The sequence below is a fragment of the Podarcis raffonei genome, chromosome 14 (assembly GCF_027172205.1).
Source record: "Podarcis raffonei isolate rPodRaf1 chromosome 14, rPodRaf1.pri, whole genome shotgun sequence".
NCBI lineage: Eukaryota > Metazoa > Chordata > Lepidosauria > Squamata > Lacertidae > Podarcis > Podarcis raffonei.
The window spans coordinates 25,619,856-25,634,584 of NC_070615.1; the positions used below are offsets into that span (position 1 = coordinate 25,619,856).

Genomic DNA, 14,729 nt, shown 5'->3' on the forward strand with positions numbered 1-14,729 from the left:
GTATGCAGACCTACCTAGATAGAGGCAATAAACAGCCATCTGCTCGTCCTCTGATTGCTGCAGCTGCTCCTTCCTTCACCTCCTTCCAGGAAGCCAGATGTGGGGAATCTCCCCCCACCCCAGGTTGTGGACTGCATTCCTTTTGTACAGATTGCTTTCCAGTGGAAGGGGGGGGCAGAGGCAAAAAATGGACAGAAAAATGAGTGTGACCTTTTGTAGGGTGATCTCGTTTCTACATGCACTCTCACCCCCCTGACACACCCACCCCCCGTGATACAAACTGTAATGAAAAATGTTTACCATTTACTTCAGATTATGGAAAACTATTCCTCCATCTACAAAGAAACAGGAGAGGTGGGGCAGGGAGGGAAGTCAGGTAGCGTCTGATCTCCCTCCCTCAAGGACCACCTCTCCCATACAAACCGCCCTGGACTCTGCGTTCATCATTTGAGGCCCTTCACATGATGATAGCAACCAAAGAACGGGCCTTTTCTGCAGTGGCTCCCCATTTGTGGAATGCTCTCTCCAGGGAGGTTCACCTGGTGCCTTCATTATATATTTTTAGGCGCCGGGCAAAAGCATTCCTCTTCAACCAGGCCTTTGGCTGATTAATATTCTACAACCTTTTAAATGTGTGAGTGGGAAGGGTGGTGGTGGTTATTGCTTTGCTGTTTTATTTTTTATTTTGTATGTTCTTCTGTGAACCGCCCTGAGATCTAATGATGAAGGGCGGTATATTAATGTAACAAATAATAATAATAATAATGCTAGGGTTTTTTAAGTCAACAAACAAAAGGATAGTTAAACTCCAGGAAAGGTTAACCAATTTGCCCAAGTGGCCCTTGAAATTCCAAGTTGGGGATCCATTTTCTGCTCAAAGGCCACATTCCCTCCCTTCTGGGGACATGCCAGTTGTGGGTAGGGCTGGAAGAAAAGGGGACAGAGTGAAGTTCTGTTTGCCTTGGTACAGTAGGTCACATTCCTGTGGGATGTTTAAAGGCAGTCAAACCAACAATTCATGTTTTGCCAGATAGGTGCATTAAGGGGCTGAGGCTCACAGAGTTTTCCTGTAAGCTTCCTAGAGAGAACCCGATGAGAACACTCCCCTCGTTGCCCTGACAGGAAGTGATTGTCACTATATATGCTTCTTCCTGCCTGAGCACATCCTTTTTCTGCTCTTATGCACCATGCTAGCAGTGTGGAAGCATCTATGTGTCTGAGCTCCAGGCCCAAACTCCATTTTAAAGCTGGACTTAAGTAAGTCTTTGTAACCAAATTAATGTTTTAAGCCTGTCTGAACACAGCTGCTGTTTCTGTTACTCTTCAAGAAGCATTGTGAGTGAGTATATGTTATTTTTACCTTTTAACAATTCTGGTTGTTGGTTATTATTTTATGGGGGGCGGTGAGGAATACCAGGAAAATACAGTCTGTCTGAAAACATCCTGGATAAACGAAACTAGCCTATCTTAGCTTCCATTTTAAGCTGCAAAGGGATGCACTCTGCTGGACTCGCAAACCTGAGGGAGGAAAGATAACATCTAATAAACATATCCTGTCTGAGCATCTAATCGCATCCCAACAATTCCAGCCCACACACCAGAGGTTTTTAAACAAACACACAACACACCCTCTCTGTCCTCCATCCAGGCAAGCAATACTTGAGGTACAAAGCAGGGCTAGTGAGGGGGCAGCCTGTGAAAAGTGGGTGTGTCTGGGAAGAGGGATGAGAGGCATGGAGGGTCATAAATGGCCCCTGGGGCTGAGGTTTCCCATCTGAAACCTAGTGAGTTTATGGCCTGAGAAGAAATTTGAAGTGGGGCCTTTCCAGCTCGCACTTGTAGCCTTGATACCTTGCCCCAGGGCTATTGCCTCCCATACATTCCTTAAAAGGAGTGGTAGTTGGGCCAAATGGAATCCCCACTGTGTGTGTGTGCTTGCATGTGTGAGGCGGAGGGTCCCTCCTCCTTTAACTGATTTTCCATCTGACATTTAGGATTATGTAAACTCCTGGGCTTCGCTGCATTCTACCATTCCCGGAGATCTTGTTCTGCTCACTCTATAAGCAGCTCTGGCACCATAAAGCGCTTAAAAGGGGAGGGGGAAATCTACACACTCCGGCTTGATCAATTTATGATCATTTCTCCTGGTTATTTAACGCTCCAAGAATGCAAAGCTGCTACTCCATTAAATTACAGTCAAGTCTGGTTTCCTTCAAGGAGGGTTTTGCCTGGCAGCCTCTCCTACGTTGGGCAGGTCCTACGGGAACGATGTGCTCATTACGCATGGATCTTAATGAAGCCGCCGCTTGCTCGGTTGCGCAGGAGAGCAGTTGTGTGACATTTTCCACACAATGCTCTCTCCAGCTGAGGAAACAGAGCACTGCCCTCGGAGTCAGCCTCGCCCCAAATAAAGAGGCAGCGGGCACCACCGCCACCCTGGCAGGGCCGCAAAGGGCTGGTGAGAGCACCCGTTGTCAAGAAGTCATGAGAAAAGCTGGTGCGCGACAATGGGTGCCAATACCTTGGGCCCCATCTGCACCATAAACTTAAAGCACTATTACAACACTTTGAACAGTCATGCCTTCCTAGGAAGTATAGTTTAAGGGTGTAGAGTTGTTAAGACATTCCTATTCCCTTTGCATAGCTACATTGCCCTACAACAAGAAATGACTGTTAAATCACTCTGGGAATTGTAGCTCTGTGAAGAACAACTCTCAGTACCCTTAACAAACTACACTTCCCAGTATGCTGCTCTTGCTTCTCAGCAGGCAGGTCACTGCTGCTTACTGGGAGGGAGAAGGGAGGGGCGATGTGGTGAGGAGGTTGGTGCAGTGCAAACTCAGCAGCGTAGCCAGCATGGTGCTCCTGTTGGCATGTTTGTACCATGCTGACCTCCCATGTGGTGTCATCCCTCACCATCTCAGGAAGCAACAGCTGCTCACCTGCCTGGAAGCTAGCATGATGCCTCTGCCCCACTTGGCTGGTCAGCTTCTGAGCAAATCCCTCCTCTGAAGTTGGTAACCTAAGATACCAATGTAATAGCAGAAAATACCCATTTTCAGATCGTCGCCCTGTGATATTCTGTAGGGCATGGGTTGAGGTAATCTTTGGCCCTCCAGAAGTTGGAAGACTGCAGATCCCATCATCCCTTGCCATTGGCCATGCCTACTGGGACTGATGGGGGATGGAGTTCAGAACCTTTCTGGAAGGCCAGAGGTTCCCCATTCCTCCTGCAGGGTGTGGTGCCACGAGTCAAATTTGTTTACTACAGTTATATATACACACACCCTCATCCAGCCATATATTTTGAGCGGTTTGCATAAGCAATAAAATGCAGCCTAGAATAAAAGCACGGACTCCCCTTCCTCCAGCCCAAAAAGCAGCATACAAAAGCAGCTCCAAGAATGAAAAGCTGCGTAAAAACTTGCATGGGGGAAACTTCAGACAAACATCTGCATTTATTTTTAAAATGTGCTTTGGATTTCCGCACAGGAATCTCTCGCCTCCTTCCAAGCCACCAGGGGGAAACCTGGTGCAGATTCTATTGCCCTGCTTAGGGATAACTCCAAATCACCCTGCAATTGCAGGATGGCCAAAGGGGTTAGGGTGGGGCTTGCAGGGCATTCAGAAGATTCCTTTAAAAATGCACTGCAGCCATTGTGTGGCTGGGTGCAGCCCATCACACCGCAACATCTCACCTGGAGCAATGCCAAGCCCATGTTAATTCAGAGTCATTATTAACTCCTGGGTTGCACAAACTTTGGTGCAGAAGTTAATGAGGGCTCAGAATCTGGCGCCACGGCTGGAAAGCAATCAACCCTCGGAGCTTCTTGCTGAGCCATTAGAGAAATTACAGTGGAGAAAGTCAAGTTTACTGGTTGCAAGATCAGCTGCGGCTTTGATCTGGCTGGCTCTTGACGTTATCAAGTGAGAAGACTTTGCTAATGATCTGTTGAGAGCCACAAAACACCTGCGGAAAAAACCATAAAGAGGAAAGGTAGCATGTTGAGGACATGCAAAAGATAGGGTGTCCCCCCCCCCCCGGCAGATAAGGCAAATGGGAAGTAAAGACTGGGGAAAGGCCATCAGTCTTCTTCTTGCTGACCCCTCAAAATCGACTGTTTATTTTGAGAAACCGAACGTTCGCTCTGCATTTGGATGTGTCTCAGGATATCATCACCAAACTTGGCACAGCGGTTCCTGAAATGGGAGGTGGCGGTTTTCATTGATGTTGGGATGCTGGCTGCCATCTTGAATCAAGATGGTGCTCTGAAACGTGACTTTAGCATGATGTTGTCCAATTTTTGGTGTGACGGATCTAAACTGTTCCAGTTTCAAACTTGGCACAAGAGTTTCCAAGGTGCGGACAGCGGTGTTCATTGACATTGGGATTCCAGTTGCCATTTTGAACCAAGAAGGCAAACCGAAATGTGAGTTTGGCATGACTTCACCCAGTTTGTTGTGATAGTTACAAACAATTCTTTCTGAGATGGAGAAAACAATTTCTGCCAACACTTGGATGTTGTTGAATGCACTGAGTCCTCCATTTGTGTCTGTGAACAAAGCCCCAAAACTCACACTGGCCATATGCTTTATTTTTCAGTGTATAAGACTATATTTTTTCCTAAATTTTTGAAGTTTAAAATAAGGTGTTGTCTTATACATGGATAGTGCATAGTGCATTTTCTTAATTTTGAATTAAAAAAAAAATAGGGGGCATCTTATACATGAGGATGTCTTATACACGGAAAAATACGGTAGCTATCACTGTCAAGCCTTTTTACTATGTATTGCTCTTTATCATTCTTTAATGACAGTATCCAGGATGCTTTAGGGGAAGCCGTGAAAATGACACTGAATTAAAACTGAAATCAGTTTGTAGCTTAGATTTAAGCTTAAATGCCTAGTCATCATGTATGGTCCATCCAGCTCGTCCCCAGCAGAAGTAACATGCTATTATAAGCAGGGACTTCTTTTTCTTAACACTCTTAAGGTTTACACCTGATCAGTGAGAGGCCTACCCTTGGGCGGGGCGGGATCAACCAGGGCAGGAAGTCAAAGTTGGAAAAATGCAAATCAGACATAAAAAGAAAACACAATTAATCATACACGGGTGATAAGTCCTGGAGGAGAGGGGGAAGGCTGCCAAGAGGGATGGTGGATCCTTCACCATCCTCTGATTGTTCAAGACTAGGCACCCTCCTAAAAACCACAGCCAAGCACAATTTAAAGGGCTTTGCGTTGTAAGAATCTGGAGGGTAGCCAGCTGGCACCTTCCACTCAACAGATCCAGTGCGTGTGCCTGTGTCTCTCTGTGTGTAACACTTTCATGGGCATATCTGCATAGCACTACTTAAGAAGAGAAGAAGAAGAGTTTGGATTTGATATCCCGCTTTATCACTACCTGAAGGAGTCTCAAAGCGGCTAACATTCTCCTTTCCCTTCCTCCCCCACAACAAACACTCTGTGAGTTGAGTGGGGCTTAGAGACTTCAAAGAAGTGTGACTAGCCCAAGGTCACCCAGCAGCTGCATGTGGAGGAGCGGAGACGCGAACCCGGTTCCCCAGATTACGAGACTACCGCTCTTAACCACTACACCACACTGGCTCACAGGCTTTAATGGCCACCCCAGGGCACCCTGGGAGCTGTAGTTCTCCAAAGCGGAGGGAAGCCAGGGATCGTTAGCAGATAAATTCTCGGCACCTTTGCCAAATGACAGTTCCCAGGATCCTTTGGGAGAATGCACAACAGTTAAGCTGATATAAAAATGTACAAGATTTATAATGTGAGCCGCCTTCTGCGGCTTCCTTATTACACACACACTCTTTGCCGTGCCTTTCTGCCACTCACGACCTTTCTCACACAGCATCAACAAATTGTTGTGTGCACATGGCCAACTCGTCATGGGCTCGTGCAGGGATACCCAATCTGTTCCCCATGACATGTTGCTGCACCGCAGCCCCTGTTGTACCTGACCGCTGGGCCATGCTGGCTGAAGCTGGATTGGTACATATTGACCTGCCCTTTATACCCTTGCCTCTTCCTTTCTTCCCTTTGCCTTCCTTTCTGCTGAGATTTTGATTGTAAGGTCCCTGAGGCAGGGAATCTGTGTCCTTCCCTTATCATTCTGTCATGCATGCTGATTGCGCAAGGGAAATAATAAACAATCCCTGAGTGTCAGTGCTTTAGCGCAGCTCCCACTCATTTGACTGTGGCCAGGGATTCCCGCCCCCCTTAAGGTCCTGAAAGCTCCCACTTTCCCTACTTATGCAGATCACATTAGAATGTAACTGTGCCTCTTCCTTATCTCCTTATACTTTAGATATATCTTCCTTTTTTAAATGGCATTATGAACACAAAAGGCCCACGGAATCTTTCCAGCTGTTTTTTTGGGTCTTTCCCCCCCACATTCCTGTAAAGAAGCAGGCTGAAACGCCTCTTTTAAGTGAAAATGTTTTGCAATTTTCCAGTGATCTTGCCAGTAAGAGAGAGAATCGTTGCCCGTATATCATGGGAAATGGCAGCTTTCTCACAGAGATGTGGTGTTGACTTGGCAGGTTGTTTGGCAAGGAAGAGAAGGTCCTTTGGGTCATCCAGAGCATCGTCAGAGTGTCTTGGCTTTCGATGGCCAAAGCCGCCTTCACCCTGACTTGTAGATGAACTTGGCCTTAAGAAGAACAAGGGAAGCAATGTTTCCATGGCATGGAGCCTTTGTTCAAGAGAACACCAGAATGCCATTTGTAAGGAACAAATACCAAACCTGGGTGGTCCAGTACCCAATATTTAGTGGCCCAAGGATACGGGGGTGGGGGGCAGACACCTATTACTATTTCTGCAGCAGGGTCTCTTGTCATCCAGCATCCTAGAGTCACTCAATCAGCAGAAGACTAAGAAGAAGTCTTCTTGCCCTTTGTGCTGATTGGAGCCAATCAGAGTGAAAAGAGGGGATTCAGCCTTGGAGGATTGGCTCCCAGGGTCACTCTGGAGAAGGCAAGCAGGAAGAACACCAAGGAGGATTTGTTCCATATACAGTGGTACCTCGGGTTAAGAACTTAATTCGTTCAGGAGGTCCATTCTTAACCTGAAACTGTTCTTAACCTGAGGTACAACTTTAGCTAATGGGGCCTCCCGCTGCTGCCGCGCCGTGCCACTGCCGTGCGATTTCTGTTCTCACCCTGAAGCAAAGTTCTTAACCCGAGGTACTATTTCTGGGTTAGTGGAGTCTGTAACCTGAAGTGTCTGTAACCCAAGGTACCACTGTACTCCAAAGTGTGTGGTCCAAGCCCACTTCAAGGACAATGAACATTAAGAAGGGGGACCAGCAGAGAGGTGGGTGTGGGTTTGAAGTTGTTATCAGTGACAGAGAGGTCAGAGAATTCCCTGTGGAAAGGGAAATGGGAGCAGCAATTGCCAATGCTCGCTTATTCATCCCATGTCCCGATAAATGTAAATTATACAAACAATGTAATTTTGCCACAGTGAGCAGCGGGACGGATGGCATAGTTTTTGGTGAGAGATGAACTGCAGCAGAACAGAAACAGCGTTGCATACAATGAACAGTGGCCACTTGGGCAGCAGACACATCATCTGGTTAAAGTCTGCCTCCACACCCTGCTGACGTATTTTTGGTATTTCTTTCTCAATGATAGTCCTTATTTGTATTATTTATTTATGTTGCTTTCAGATATATAGCTATATATCAATATTTGCACATACATTAGCATATGAAAATGTTATACAGACCTGTACCTGGTGATGTGCTTCCTCTTTTCTGGTGCTCTGTAAGTGGGACATAGGAAGCTGCCTTATTCTTAGCTAGGCCTTCTTCTTAGCTAGTCAGTACTGTACACACTGACTGGCAGCAGGCCTCCAGGTTGTCAGACTGGGGTCTCTCCCAACTTTACCTGGAGATGCTGGGGATTGGACCTGGGACCTTCTGCATGCAAAGAAGGTGCTCTACCACTATCAAAGAAGGATGTGTACAGGGAGGGCTCTTCCATTAGTTTATTCAACATAGTCTTTGTTAAGTTGTGGGTGAACATATCAGACGACACAGCGATTCTTCAAACAGCTCTTATTTATTCACAGACCCAGAACAGAACTGAACTGAAGGGTTCAGCCAGCCTGCTTATATAGAGCTCCACTACAACGCAACAGGAACAACTTTCTGTAGCTATCCAATCACTGAACGTCACTTTCAATCCGTTATTTGCATATGTGGACCTGAGTGAAAACTATCTACAGTATCCCCCTGCTGGCCCAGGGTGAGAACTTCAGTACATAACAGTCTTGATGCAATAAACTGGTGGGCTTATACTGCTTTATTCATTGTCCTGTGATGCTGCCCCACTTCTGCCACATTACTGCTATCTGGGCAAAACTAAACCAGAACATGCACAGTACAAAAAGTTACAGGATTTCAGCAGGAAGTTATGCGACCACCCCAGAACTTTTGCAAGGGCAAACAGTGTTGAAAAGGGGGTCTTGTTTGACTGCCTCAAGAGCACCGTGAGCAGAAATCAACATGAATGGGCCGTAAAGAGGATGTCTGGAGGGGCCCTGGATCTTCTGTCAGCTTGTGGAATGGGGAAAGGCAAGTTGGCCATCTCACCTGCATCCCATTTGCAGTGTCGGATCCATAAACCGGGGTTTCAAAGGAGAAAAGTCAAAATAACCTTTCTTCTACAAGCACTCCACAGTGCCCAATTATAATGAGCCCAGAGGCCAAACTCCTAAAGAAAATATATGTAAATCTGAAGCGCTGAGGCCGTCTGCTGTGTTATGCCCCCATGCCAATAAATTGGTTTATTTGTGTTTTGCTGTGAGCCTCTTAAATCAACAGAGTTCAGAAGCAGAAGATGCATTTGTCTCCCATGAAAACATTCTCCCACACCCTCTGTAATTAAAAGTAATCTTAAATTTCATCGTACACCCTGAGAAACGGGCTCTCTTGTAGCAAGGAGAGCAGGGCTGTGTGGGCAGGAGGAATGTGACTTGAAAGCGTTACGAGTTTACCCTATAAATCATTTTCTCTGCTCTCCCTGTCAGCTGTAGTGGTGCATTTTATGCATTTTTCCTGACGCGGCTAACTGGGGAATTGTTACTCCTTCCTCCCCTCCGTGAAGGACCGAGAGTGCATGTTCTCCTGGAAGGAAAATAACATATCGGATGGAGTTTGTTTTATTAATACTGTAATACGATTACTCCTTTTGGGGTCAGAGTTGAGCGCCATTCTTCTAATGGAACAAGAGTGTTCTTTCTTGAGCGATTTATTAGCGTAGATGTAATTTATTGGCTCTGGAGTGGGTCACGGCAACACAGAACCTTGCTTATTCTCTCGAAAGTATTGTTTATGCAACAGGGCTCCCTCCACTGGAGGGCCGTCCTTGTGGTTTCGGTATCTTAGCCTAAATAAAATGGTATGATGGCCAGCCAACCTAGAAATCTGGGTGGCATGACCGTGGAGGAACGGGGCAAAATTCTGTATTTGGATGGCTTTCTTAGATGTCACATGGAGGGCAGTAGATAGGTGTTGAGAGTATGTGCTTTGTTTTGCCAACTGGCTTCACTTACATCTCGGGCAGAAAACCATTTTTCAGTCTGATGGCCAAATTCCCCTCTGGGCAACCTCCCAGGGGCTGCATGGTGCCAGTGGTGGGAGGGGCCAGAGGTAAAGGTGGGTGGAGCAACAAATGCAAATTTAACCTTTGGACAGTAGGGGAGTTTCTACGCAAGCACACCTCTCTCTATCTTCCACCTTGGCAGAGCTGGGGAACTATTTTCCACCTGAAGGCCATGTTCTCTTCTGGGCAACCTCCCAAGGGCCATATGCCAGTGATGGGTGTGGCCAAAGGCAAAGTGGATGGATCAACAAATTGTACCTTTTTACTGTAGGCTAGTTTTTACACACATTCACACACTGGTCTCTAGCCTCCATCCAGACAAGCAAGAGGCACTCTCAGTGTGCAAAGGCACAGTTCAACCTGGCAAAAACACCCAAGGAGGGTGTGAAACAGAGACCGGGATGGCTGTGAAGAGAGTAGGTGTGGCCTTTCTGTAGTAGTGGTGAAGGCTGTAGATTGTTCATATCTTGCAGTGGTGGGCTGACAGTTGGCTCCTGAGTCTTCATCCCAAAAGTCTTTTTTCCATGACCCTTGAATTTAACTTGCCATGCATTGGACTTAACCTATCTGGGGCTCTTCCACCGCTCCTAGATACCCCAGCCAGCACCCCTGACGGCAGCTGTGATTCCTGAAGCCAGGGCTTTTTTTCAACTGGAACTCAGTTCTCCAATCTGTTAAGGTCATATTGAATCCCAGTTCAGTGGCACTGGCCACCCCTCCCAGTTTGGTGTCATCTACAGATTAAATAAGCATCCCCTCAATACCTTCATCCAAGTCATTTACAGTACAGTCGTACCTTGGTTTTGGAACAGCTTGGTTCCCAAACGTTTTGGCTCCTGAACGCTGCAAACCCAGAAGTGACTGTTCTGGTTTGTTCTGGTTTATTTTTGGAAGCCAAACGTCCGACGGAGCTTCCTGCAGCCAATCAGAAGCCGTGCTTTGGTTTCCGAACGTTTTGGAAGTCGAACAGACTTCCGAAACGGATTCCGTTCGACTTCCAAGGTCCAACTGTATAAAGATGTTGAACAACAATGGGTCCAGGACAGAACACTGAAAACAAATAACTGATAAAACTAAATAATTCTTCCATGTGCCACAGAGAACCCTTTTTTATACTGGCTTTTGATGTGTCTGCTCCAGCTAGTTGGACTCAGACTTCTCTAAAGGAGGTGCAAGGTTGCCACTGGAATCCCATCCCTCTTTCACTACAGAAGACCAACGTCCGATCCGCCTGTCAACACTGCCTTTATTATTCTGGGGCACCGTGGCTCAAAAATGCGCTTTGTTGTATCCATATGCAGTGTTCAGCTGTACAATTGCCTGCTGCCGTCAGGCTTCTCCTTCCTCACATTTATCTGGCTGATAAGAAACCATTGGCTCCCAAGATGCCTTGAACTCCATACAACTCATGTGATTTCATTTTGTTTTCAGACTGTGGTCTTTTGGAGATAACTCCTTTTTCTGCTTTCTGTGTTTGGGTTTTAAGCCTAAAATATCCAGGATGGGTGTGTGAGCCATCTTTGCAAGGCGTCAGTCCTCAAGATGGACTTATATCAGCAGCACTCCCTGCTTTAAGGAAGCATCAGTGGTCACCTACTCTTTGGGGCCACACAAACTTCATTTTTTCTTTTTATAATTTTTATTTTTCTTACAAAGTAATTACATTGAAACAAAGCAATACATAAAAAATAATAACAGATAATGCATAGAAATGAATAAAAGATGAAGAAAGAACGAAAAAAGTAATGAAGGTAAAAAGAGAAAGTAGAAAAGAGATAAAAAATAGAGAAATGAATAAAGAAAAAATACTTCAAAAACCCTTAACACCTTTTTTTACATAAATAATAAATAATAGACTTCCACCAATCTCACAGCACTTCCTTTCGTACTTAATATGCCTATCTGTATTTCGTTATTAGTCATATCTTAATGTGTGTGTGTGTGTGTGTACATTTTCCTTTCCATTCATGAGATCAAAATACTCATTCAGACAGTGCCATTCCTTCTTATCTGTATTTTTTGGTTTATGTCTTATAATGTCTGTCAGCATTGTTAGTTCCATGTATTCGCAAAGTTTGCATAAGCATTCTTCCCTGGTGGGTATTTGTTTACCTTTCCAGTACTTAGGCACCAGGACTTCATTTTTCTACGGGCCTGGGCAGAATTTGAACAGATCCATATTGAATTTGCAGAGCTTTACATGAGGTCCACCCAAAAAACTACCATCAAATTAAACTGTATGTTGCTGTATGGCTGAACAATAAAAACGATAGATCTGGAGCTTGCCAGCACCAAGGCACAGATCATCATGGTGGTTTTTGTTTTTTTAAAAAAGGATGACAACCACAAATCACAGAACACAACTGTGAGCACAGATGCTACCTATGATTTGATGGTGATTTCGAAGGGATCTCTTGTGGGCGGAGGAAATGTGAATCCATAAAAATCCATCCTTTTGTGCTATGGCAGTGCTGGAAAACACTGGGTCCACTTTTTTTGCAGCTGAGTCAATGCAGACAGATGAGATCTGTGATTTGATAGTGACTGGGGACATGGGAGAACCCATTAAATAAATACGTAATTTCAAGAGCACCCATTTTACTGGATTCAGCCTGTGTGTGAGAGCACACAACTTCTCTTTCTGGCATTCTCTCTCCTGACTTCTGCGCCCTCCACCCCCACTTTGCTCTGTTTTCCTCCCTCAGCCTCCCAGATCTCTCCCCTTCCCTTCATACTCTCTCAGTCACTCCACTTTCTGTTCAGATGCTCAGGTGCCAATCGGAGCCTTGGAAAGCACACAGAGTGGCAAGAGGAAGTGGGAAAGAGTGTCACTCTTTCAACTTCCTCTTTCACTTTTAAGTGCTTTTCAAGGAAGAAAAAGGTAGCCATGCTCACCCCCTCTTTACAAAGCAAGCTGTGATCATGGCAGGGGCAGTTCAGAAGCTTCTTGAGCACCAAGGGAAGTTCTCGAGGGCGCCATTGTGCCCACAGGTGTCCAATTGATGACCCCAAGTATAATGTACAAGGTATAGGGTGTCCTGAATTGGAGCCCTTGCTTTCAGGATCAAAAAGGCAAAAAGGCAGCCAAAATGATCAAGGGGTTGGAGCGAAAGCCCAATAAGGAAAGGGTTGGAGCATTTGGAGCTGTTTAAAGGTAAAGGTAAAGGGACCCCTGACCATTAGGTCCAGTTGTGGCCAACTCTGGGGTTGCAGCGCTCATCTCGCTTTATTGGCCGAGGGAGCTGGTGTACAGCTTCTGGGTTGGGTCATGTGGCCAGCATGACTAAGCCACTTCTGGCAAACCAGAGCAGCGCATGGAAATGCCATTTACCTTCCCGCCGGAGCGGTACCTATTTATCTACTTGCTTTTTGATGTGCTTTCAAACTGCTAGGTTGGCAGGAAGCTCACCCCATCATGGGGATTCGAACCACAGACCTTCTGATCGGCAAGTCCTAGGCTCTGTGGTTTAACCCACAGCTCCACCCGCATCCCTTGGAAAATGTGAGTAAGAGGCAAAATGTGAGTAAGAGGCAACATGATCGAAGTTTATACATTTCTGCATGGCATGGAGAGAGTGGATGGAGAATTTTTTCCCTCTCTCATAACACTAGAATTCATGGACATCTTTACACATCACATATTTAAACTATGGAACTTGCTTCCAGAGGAGGCAGTGATGGCCACCAGATTAGATGGCTATGAAAGAGGACTGGACAGATTCAAAGAGAATAAGGCTGCCAATGGCTACTATGGCTATGTTCTGCCTCTATTGTCAAAGTCAGTAATGCCAGCTGCTGGAAACTTTGTTGTTGTTTAGTCGTTTAGTCGTGTCCAACTCTTCATGACCCCATGGACCAGAGCACGCCAGGCACTCCTGTCTTCCACTGCCTCCCGCAGTTTGGTCAAACTCATGCTGGTAGCTTCGAGAACACTGTCCAACCATCTCGTCCTCTGTCGTCCCCTTCTCCTTGTGCCCTCCATCTTTCCCAACATCAGGGTCTTTTCCAGGGAGTCTTCCCTTCTCATGAGGTGGCCAAAGTACTGGAGCCTCAGCTTCAGGATCTGTCCTTCCAGTGAGCACTCAGGGCTGATTTCCTTAAGGATGGAGAGGTTTGATCTTCTTGCAGTCCATGGGACTCTCAAGAGTCTCCTCCAGCACCATAATTCAAAAGCATCAATTCTTCGGCAATCAGCCTTCTTGATGGTCCTGCTCTCACTTCCATACATCACTACTGGGAAAAGCATAGCTTTAACTATACGGACCTTTGTTGGCAAGGTGATGTCTCTGCTTTTTAGGATGGAAACTACAGGAGGGAGAAGTGCTCTTGTGGTTGGGTCCTGCTTGTGGTTTTCCCATGGGCACCTGGTTAGCCACTGTGAGAATGGGATGCTAGACTAGATGGGCCATTGGTCTGATCCAGCAGGCTCTTCTTACGTTCTTAAGATGTTTGGGACCCCGTGGAAAGTGTTTCTCTGCAGAAAGAGCAGAGGTGCCTGGTGTTCAAGGCCTCAAGCGAAGGCAGGAGGCTCCTTCCCACAGAACTCAGGCATGTGGGATGCACTGCTTCTGCTAGAAGGCCATTCAAAGAGGGACCGTTCTGAACCAGAGGAATACGTGCAATTTCTGGAGAAAGAAAGATAGCTTGGCACACAGTATTATTTAGATAACACTTTGTCCTAAAGGCGAATGTGAGACGGGTATAAAAAGGAGAGGCTCCATCTCACTCCTCCTGCTTTGCCGTTGACTGATAAGCAGCAACACCCTGGCATATCAGCTACAAGGATCTCCCAGGAAATCTGGCTCCGAGACGTAGGCACAGGTGGGAGACAAGGAAGGCTGAGGGACGCTTGTCCCAACAGAGAACTTCTCCAGGGCATGTTCCTGAGGATTCCCCACCCCCCTCATTGCTCTGCATTCCTCAGCCTGCAAAGGAAGACAGAAAATAGAGGATGCAGCCATGGGGGGGTTGCAAGGAGGTGGAAGCTTTACAGGAAGATAGGAAACTACTTTATCCAGAGTTTGGCCCTTGGTCTATGTAGTGCAGTATTGTCTGCACTGACTGGCAGCGGCTCCCTAGGGTGTCAGGCAGGACTTTGTCCCAGAT

General features: G+C 46.3%; 1 long non-coding RNA gene across 1 annotated transcript; it reads left to right on the forward strand.

The window, feature by feature from the left end:
• Nucleotides 1-679: 679 nt before the first annotated feature.
• On the forward strand, nt 680-8,814 carry LOC128401269 (uncharacterized). The gene is made up of 2 exons (XR_008327453.1): nt 680-1,339; nt 8,089-8,814. It is a non-coding gene; the product is annotated as an uncharacterized LOC128401269 (long non-coding RNA).
• Nucleotides 8,815-14,729: the final 5,915 nt, after the last annotated feature.